Source organism: Triticum urartu, chromosome 3 (genome assembly GCF_003073215.2).
Source record: "Triticum urartu cultivar G1812 chromosome 3, Tu2.1, whole genome shotgun sequence".
In the NCBI taxonomy this organism is placed as follows: Eukaryota; Viridiplantae; Streptophyta; class Magnoliopsida; order Poales; family Poaceae; genus Triticum; species Triticum urartu.
Window position 1 is genome coordinate 325663756 of NC_053024.1, and position 8956 is coordinate 325672711.

An 8956-nucleotide genomic window follows, 5' to 3' on the forward strand; every position below is an offset into this window, starting at 1 on the left:
GTTCATTGACACGTAGGAGCGCCTCCAGCCGCCCCCTGTGCAACTCTTCATTAGACTTGTGCAGCCCCGAGGGTTGGGGCTCGCCACTTGTACCGCCCATGTCGATTGAAAGGGAAAGGGATGGCATGCAATTACGGCCACGGGAGGGGAGATCAGCTACTTAGAATGCGATCTATGAGTCACAACCTTCTCACGTATGGAGAAGAGGAGCTGGGAGGGGTTGACGTCGAGCCAGGGCGAACGACAAGAGGTCATCAAGAGGCCGTCTGCGATCTATGAGCCTCACGCTAGCCTAGACAGCAAGGAAAGATTTTAGACCGTTTTGTGATTTGGAAAGCATGAGCCTAAGTAAAGGAAAGTTATTGTTTTGTGATTTGGGAAGTGTAGACCACATCCACACTTGATTATTTGAATGAAAATAAGATGGAAAGAATCGTACATAATGGGGAAATACCTGTGCCAAGATGGAAAAACAAGAGGAAGTTTTGTGGGAATTGATTTGGTTTTTAATGGGAGGGGCGGTGAGTCGTGAGACGAAAATAAACCCGACGAAAAAAACCATGGACGCAATTCTGTTTACTGCTCCATTAGAAATCTGTACTCTTAAGGGAGCAGTTGGTAATCTCCGCCGGTCAATTTTCATCCCATCAAAGACGGTTTTTTTCGTCCTCCCTTCCACCTCCCACTTCGAGTGATTCCCCCCGAACCGAACGACGAGCAAAACTGACATTGCGATGGGACGAGGGTGCAAACCTCCGGTCCATAGATAGAAAAACGGATATAAAAAAATCTACCAAAATTAACCTACGAAAATTAACCAGTGAAAAAAAAGATGCTAGGGCAGGTACGAGCGATTCCTCCTACCCCGCCCCCCCCCTCTCCCCCCCCCCCGGCGCCGCGCCGCCCCCATCTTCTCCCCCACTCCCGGCGCCGCCCCGCCCCCATCTTCTCCCCCACTCCGGGCGCTGCCCGAGCCCAAACCTCCCTGGATCCCGATGCCGCCCCACCCCCACCTCCTCCCTCGCTCCCGGCCACCCATGCCGCCTATGCGCGCCCCTCCCACACACTCCCGACCTACTCCCGGCGCACATGCCACCACCCCTGCTCCTCCCTCCTCCATGAGGGCGCGCCGCCGCCCTTGTTCTCCCTTCCCCCTGCTGGCATGCGCACCGCCGCCCCTCTGGCCATCGCCGGCATCCCGCTCGAGCCCGTGGACCCGAGGAAGATGGAGTCCATGGATGATGGGAAGGAGCAGCGGCTGCCTCGTGGTGACCTCGATGCTGCTACTGGTATGTGTTGTGCAATCTTCAGATATGAAAAAAAGATAGTACAGAGAGGAGAGAGGATTGCAGTTCAGACAGATTGACTGGTAAGGTTCAGAGATGTTGCTGAATGGAATACATGACCGAATGGAATCTATAATCTGCAGCTATAGCATCCTATAGTCCGGGAACCTATAATGTGCTCAATAAATCCATGTTTATACCTTCCAAGTTTCACTTGCATGTTTCCCTTGTATTTGATGTTGTGGCTGGTAAGTGCTTGTCTCTTATGGAGTATAGGTTGCAGTGGAGTAAGTGAAAAGTGTGCATGATTGTAGGTTGAAACTTGCTAATTATGATTGAGCAGATGGAGCCTGATGCCCGCGTCTATACCTCCTAAGTCGGAGGCGGCGTACCATGTGTCGACCGCCCTGAACCCTGGTCCTCATGATCACGTCAACCAACAGGGTCAACGACAAGGATGCTTCTGATGTAGTAGGACTAGATGCGACACCTTTCCTGAATTTTCTTATGTATGATGCATTTCATAGTGTTTCTTCTATCACGGTAACAAGAATCTCTACCTACTTTATTGGTGAAATTGAGGTTGAATACCAATATACGCACATACAGCAGCAATGGTTGATGACAACAACAGCCTTGTAGCTTCAGGTATGAGATTAAGAAGGCTCACATTTTTTGCCTAATTGTAGTTTATGGTACCCCTTTTTCTTATGCTCACGTGTACGAGCAACTTCACATCAAAATTTATATGTGTGGTTTGTTTTGCCTTCTTTGATTTTGCTAAGGAGTGGAGCATGAGGAGGGCTCTGTATTGTGGCGGGGAAGGAGCAGAGGAATTGTGCATCCGGGAATGGCACGATAGCCAATCCTATTTATTGCTCTACTGTCTGACAGGTGCCACAACGGCCTTGTAGCTTCAGGTATGAGACTAAGAAGGTTCACAAGTTTTGCCTAATTGTAGTTTCTGGTACCCCTTTTACTTATGTTCACGTGTAGAAGCAACTTCACAGCAAAATTTATATGAGTGGTTCGTTTTGCCTTCTTTGATTTACAAATTGCTAAGGAGCGGAGCATGGAGCAGGGCTCTGAGTCGTGGTGGGGCATGTCGGAGGGCTCTGGGTTATGGCAGGGAAGGAGCGGAGGAACTGTGCATCCGGGGATGGCGTGACCGCCGATCATATCCGTCGCACTGGTGCTTGACAGGTCAAATGATCAGCAAGGCATGTGACAGCATCTTCAGGCCCAACTCTCACTCTGCTGTCTCCCATTCAACGCACTCGTCGATGCTAGGGGTGGATGGTTCTTTGATGTTGGCACAACTGGAGACAGCAAGAAGCAGAGGGAGGGAGGCTATCATGTTGAAGAAGACGCCGGCACCCTGACAGCGGAAATGCGGTTTCTCGGAGCTAGCGGGAGGAGGCCGATGGCTTCCTGTTGTAGTAACGCGATGCTGAAGCAACAACGCACCAGGTTCTATTCCTCTTTTTTGAAGATCACACCATGTTCTATTTGTTAACCATTTTTTCACTACCAGTAATTACTAGAGTATGTGAACAAAATCTGGTGTGAACAAAATCTAAAATGTAATTTGTGATATTTGAGATGTCTACAAGTGTACAAATAGAAATGTGTCAATTCAATTGATTGTCAGATTCAGAATAGTATGTGTGTAGTGGCTTCCATCTCAGTTTTTTTATGCTGTTTGTGTTTGAATTAATTAGAACTTTGACCATCGTGTTTGTTTAGCCTGCAAGGTGATTAGCAGTCAGCAAACTATTGGAAAGATGATGGTACCTCGTTTTTCTCAAGCTGTGAAGACATGCACAAGAATAGGTATGGCTACATGCTTTCTATATCCGTCAGCTTCATAAATCATTTTGGAGGGGTGCATCTTGTTGGAGAGGTCTGGTATGCATGTTTAATCAAAGAAAACAAAAGTTTTTTTATGTAATAAAGATTGATGAAAATTTGGACTTTAGATTGTATCAGGGACAATTTTCACGATAAATTACACGAAGTTTGTATCTTGGGACATCTTCATGCCGACTTATGTTCAATATTAGGATATGTCCCCTCATGTGCCAGTTTTGAGATTTTGTTAGAAGTTCACGATCTGTTCTTAGTTCCTGCATGGTTCTTCACCTTTCTGTAGAGATTTGAGTATAACTTAAAGTTCCAGATGCATATAAGCTTGTGAGTTAAATAAAACTCACTTGATGGTTCTAACTAAATTCTGCAAAAATATGACCCATGACAGAAAGAGACATGGAGGTTTAGAGGCAGAGTGGATGCCTGCACCAACAACTTTATAGATTGAAATACCTTTTGCTAGATGACTCAAATTTTAGAACGCGAGCATTATTTTTTGCAGAATTTAGTTAACAATATAATCAAGTCAAGCTTAAAACAAGAGATCTACTCTTTGATATTGAATTTAATTCCGTTCTTGCAAAAGCACCAGAGATGAGTGAGGAGATTATTCAATATTGAATTCAATTCCTTTCTTGTGCCCATGATCGATCTACTTCCATACTGCAAGCTTGCACCTGATCAGGTTTCTAACTTAATTCAGTTTTGTTAGATCCGTCGATGAAGTAAACAACATATTTCAAGATATGATGGTTGGTACTTCCAGGTTTGCTGTACTCTGTCATTTGCCTTTGTGGGAACAATACTGCTCTATTTGCTTATTTAAGATCATGGTAATCATTTTTGCTAGCCAATGTGTATTATAATTTTCTCCCCTTATTGTTGCAGGTTAGAGTGTAGCTTTCAGATGATTTTCTTCCCTCGGGATATTTGAAGATTGTTTGTTACCCATCAAGTTCAGAAAAACCAAGGGTATCATATGAATTGGATTACGTAGAAAACACAGAGATAAAAGGTACATGGTTGCATTCATATAGACACTGATTTATCCTTACTAGGGCTTAATCAGGTCATGTATGGTTCATGAATCTGCTATTTCTTTACAATTTTTTTAAAAGTTTCTAGCTCATAGGTCCAGCATGTTCGATTAGGAGGTTTGCATTGCTCTGAATGAATGAATTAAGGATGCCCCGATGTTTTGAGTTTAGATGTGATAATTTAGTTTCAAATTTTTTCATAGATTTGTGCAGTAGTAGCATAGTTGTGACGCCTCTAACAATTCTACAATTGAAGGGGTATTTTATCTACTATCTCCACGATGACACTGGTGCCCGTGCGCACGATGATGGCATGGTGACGATGAATTGGGTTACGTAGAAGGTCGTCTTCCCGGCGCACCACGCGCTGGCCCCCGTCTCCATCCGCGGCCGCACCAACAAGACAGGTACGCCGCCGCGCCCTCGACGTATTCCATTGCACCTAATTTGTACTATCAGTACAAGATTTTATTCCTGTGAAGTAACGTTTGGAAAAATGGGCAAGATGGGTTTGGTCATTGTTGTGCTTTATTTTTTAGGCGCGTGCCATGATAACTTGACGACACCCCTTTATAGACATTATAGTATAGATCATTCTCATGTGTTTGTCCTGCAGCTATAGGAACATTTATTACTGTACTATGGCCGCGCAATTATTTAGAAAAAATACATAACCTGAATCTGAATTGCTAAAACATGGAATCGTTCTGCTTCTTCGTGGTTTAATCTGTGATTGTCATGTTCCCCACCAAGTTATGCTATTTCACCACAGTTGTTCAGTGTAGGGAAAATGGATAAAGTCTGCTAACTGGAACTGGATAATTGATCCTTTAAATGGAGAAAAATCTCTCAAAGTTGCTGGGGGTTCATGGATCTAAAATAAAGGTATTTATGTTTTGCGGTGTTTCTCTTTTGTATTCCATGTTACAACACTATGCGTGTAATTTAGTCATAGTATCTCAACTTTTCTCAGTTCAAATACAATATTTTTTTTCCTTCGGAAAGAGCTCAAATACAAAGACTGACTTTTATGCTATTTCATCACAGCCACTGACGAAGTTAAGTGCAGTGCAGGCAAAATGGATATAGTCTGCCAATTGGAACTGGATAGTTGATCCTTTAAATGGCAAAAAATTAATCAAAGTTGCTAAGGTTCAGGGATCTAAAATAAATGTATTGATGCTTTGTGGTGCTTCTCTTTTGATTTCCATGCTACAGCGCTATGAGTATAATTTAGTCATAGTATCTATCAACTTTTCTCAGTTCAAATTCTTTTTCTTCCAAAAAGAGCTCAAAATACAAAGAATCAATTTTCTTTGTTTAAACTTTACTGGTATTGTCGTGTGTGTATTAGATCTGAAGTGTGTTCTCAAACAGTATAAAGTAATTTCATGTTGCAACCATTTGTATTAAGCATGGACTTCACAACCCACATAGAGCTCCAGAGAGGTATGTGTTGTTTTCTTGTACTATGAATTTAAGGCGGTTCTCGAGAGAAACAAGTTACCATGGACCGGCGAGATCAAGACATGGCTCCGACAACATCAACCCAAGCGGCGGCCGTGATAGAGAGAGCGTTCGTGAGAGGGGATGGAGTGGCGGCTGCACGTCTGTGTCGAGTCGACCAGTTGCAAGAGCGGATGGGGCGGTGGCTGCGCATATGCGCTCGTGGAGGTGCCGGTATGCACCCTGATTTATTTGAGCCTGGGAGGTGCCGGTATGCACCCTGATTTTTTTTGTATGCATATCCCTGAATTTTATGTGTCGTGATTTAAGTGTTGTTGTGTGTGTCATTGTGTCCTATATAATGATTCTTATTGACGCACCACTGCAACCCAGTTCGTTTATCAAATTGATGCAAGAAACAAACTAATACATAGAGAGTACAAATTTATTACAATAATGTATATATGCCCTGCAGTACCTGTGCACCTTGCAATAGGTAGAGATGGATAAATTTTGTAGCTTTTTGTTCCCCTTTTTTTCCATCGAAATTATGGATTTGGAAGCTATTCATGCAGTGTTTCAATTGCTTGCTATATTATGGATTTGCAATGAGCACAAGCCTGCAACGTTGAAGGAAAAGCCGTTGTCGCTGATGACATGACACTGTGGGTGAGATTTTTTATTATGTTAGCACAGAGTACAGACTAATATTATGCCGCAACAACAATGTATATACCTTCCGAGCTTTGTGGATGCTTCTCTTCACAAAAGGAGAGGTTTAGAGTTCATGCTTTGTGCTTATTAGAAAACAAAGAAAAGGAACGAGTTGCTTGAAATATTGACATGTATATAGTGTAACAAAAACATGCTTACAGTTCTAACATGAATTTTATTGAGCTGAGAGTTGTGATATGCAAATGTTTTATGGTTGATGGTTCTGTACCATCGGTTATATTGTATAAAAATGGTCTCTGCTTTCATCTTCTTTGATGATATATTTTCTTGTAAAAATTGAAATGCATAATGCACCTATTCTTTTTATCGTGGTTCCAATTTTTTGCCAAATTTATAAATTCTTTATGAATAGTAACGTAGACGCATGTTCTTAATCTATTTTTTTTCACCCCAAAATGCTGTGTAGATCTGCCATTGACATTTTTTGGAGCACTGGATGAACATTTGCTAACATGTTGATAGGAAAAGCCTTTGTTTCCTCATAAAATGTTTCCCATTAGTTAAACTTATTGGATACATGCAGTATGCACGATGACCATGTACAACCTTTTTAGTTAGAATTGTGTCTGCTACTAATCTATCTTTACTTAATAGAATGAACTCTGCATGTTTCGGAAACAAGAGGTAATGCAAACATTTTATTCTGTTGTAAACTTGTGATTCAGCATTGGCTGAGGTGATGTCATGTTGCGGCTGGAGCCATCATCGACCACGATGTCGTGCTAGGAGAACAAGGGCAAAGGCGAGGACATGTTGGTGTTGTTGGAATAAGGTTTATTGGGTCTTCCTCCTCCAGTAACATACTCCCTCCATCCCAAAATTCTTGTCTTAGATTTGTCTAGATATAGATGTATCAAGTCACATTTTAGTATTAGATACATCCGTATCTAGACAAATCTAAGACAAGAAATTTGGGACAGAGGGAGTATTACACAATGTATTTAAGCTGATTGATTCTCTTTGGTAAAAATGTCTCTCATTTGCTTGATGAAACTTTACCTTTGTAAAATTAGCTGAGTTATATACATCTATGTGTGGTATCTATCTGGTTATATTAAACTGCAGTTCATTCTTCTTGCTGGAAGGGGTGTCGTGAAATATGATCTGGATGCCATTGAAGTTGTATATATGTTGCTATCCATGTGAGTCAATCCTATGATACTACTAATCATCACATAAGGTCATATGCTAATTCTTGAGCTATGTACACTTAAAGGTCCTCTCACCTTGGATCATATTAATCTGCTATCAATGGCTGAGACTGAGCTATGATTGCTCACCACTTTCTTAAATCTATTTTTTAAACACCTCATTCTTCCTGAATTTTCGGATTCACCGAGTAGCATCGCAAGTTAATTCAAGTAATTGGTCTTGAAAACATGTGTTCTTTCCAGTCCACGAAATGTAATGCGTTGGGCGAACCTCCAATCAAACTTAAAAATAACTTAGTGCCAATGTTGTTTTAAATATTAAGTCATAAACTTGAAACTTATGTGTTAAATAGTATCGAGAAGCAATCCACAAAATATTACAGTTTTGCTTAGTTTTATACTACATATCAGTAAAAGAAATTACTCCTCATGGTAGCTGACTTAGCTGACAGGTCTGATGAATACTCATTGGGGGTATTTCAATCGATGCCATTGTTTGAAGAAAATAAATATCATTTGCTTTGAATTTTTGCTTTGTTGTTATATATTGCATTTGAGGAGACCACATGCTCTTGAAACTTGACACAATTCATTATTGTATGCAACAAGTTATATATTTTTTGGGAAGATGCAACAAGTTATATATTTTTTGGGAAGATGCAACAAGTTATATTGGTTATATTTCTCTCCATGGGGCATACTATACTTATTTGCAGTGATGGAGGGGCGAGCTGGGGCCGGTCCAGCATTTGCACGTCAACATTATTAGAGCTACCAAATATGATGTTTTGGAGAATATTTATTTTGATGGTTCTGGGAAAGTTTGGAGACTGGCGTGTGATATTACTCATAAAGCAAAGACACAAACAATGTGGAAACATACACTATGGATGACGTGCTTGCGGCCATTGGGCTGTGGAATCCAAGCACTTGTTCTTGCATGGATATATGGGTTGGGTTGTAGAAACCATGGAGCTCAGTCTACTATCTTTCCTTTCCATGGATACATCCTGTTGTCTTGTAAATCTTTCTCCGGGTATTGAAATTCATAGTTGTTTCTATGTATCTTTCCTTGCCACTGGGGTTTATAAGCTCACAAATAATATATCAAATTTAGAAAAAAAATTCAACTCTGTGTGTGTGTGTGTGTGCGCCCTGTAGTTAATACTTGGCTTGAATGTGGCCAAGATTACTTATTGTGCTGTGCTGGGCCATGGGTGAGGAGGACACTTGGTGGTGTAGTGATGATGAGCCGGTTTCTGAAAAAATGGTAAGATGTGCTACGATTGATCTAGGATATGCGAGGGCAAGTTAGTGGGGACAAGATGGTGTCGGAATGAGAGCCAATGCAGCCGGGCGACATGGGACGAGTACACCGTTAGGAAGGAGAGGTCGAGATGTTGCAAATAGAGATAGATTGATTGGACAAGGA

General features: G+C 41.6%; 1 long non-coding RNA gene across 13 annotated transcripts; it reads left to right on the forward strand.

Moving 5' to 3' along the window:
* Positions 1-908: 908 nt before the first annotated feature.
* On the forward strand, positions 909-8601 carry LOC125543929. Of its 13 annotated transcripts, none has more exons than XR_007299064.1 (10): positions 909-1934; positions 2072-2206; positions 2350-2756; positions 3033-3119; positions 3868-3921; positions 4044-4170; positions 4449-4599; positions 4978-6307; positions 7039-7515; positions 8241-8601. It is a non-coding gene; the product is annotated as an uncharacterized LOC125543929 (long non-coding RNA). The 13 variants fall into 13 exon arrangements; XR_007299068.1 differs by lacking the exon at positions 8241-8601 and having other exon boundaries at positions 910-1369; positions 1630-1934; positions 7039-7457; XR_007299066.1 differs by lacking the exon at positions 8241-8601 and having other exon boundaries at positions 911-1289; positions 1630-1934; positions 7039-7457.
* Positions 8602-8956: the final 355 nt, after the last annotated feature.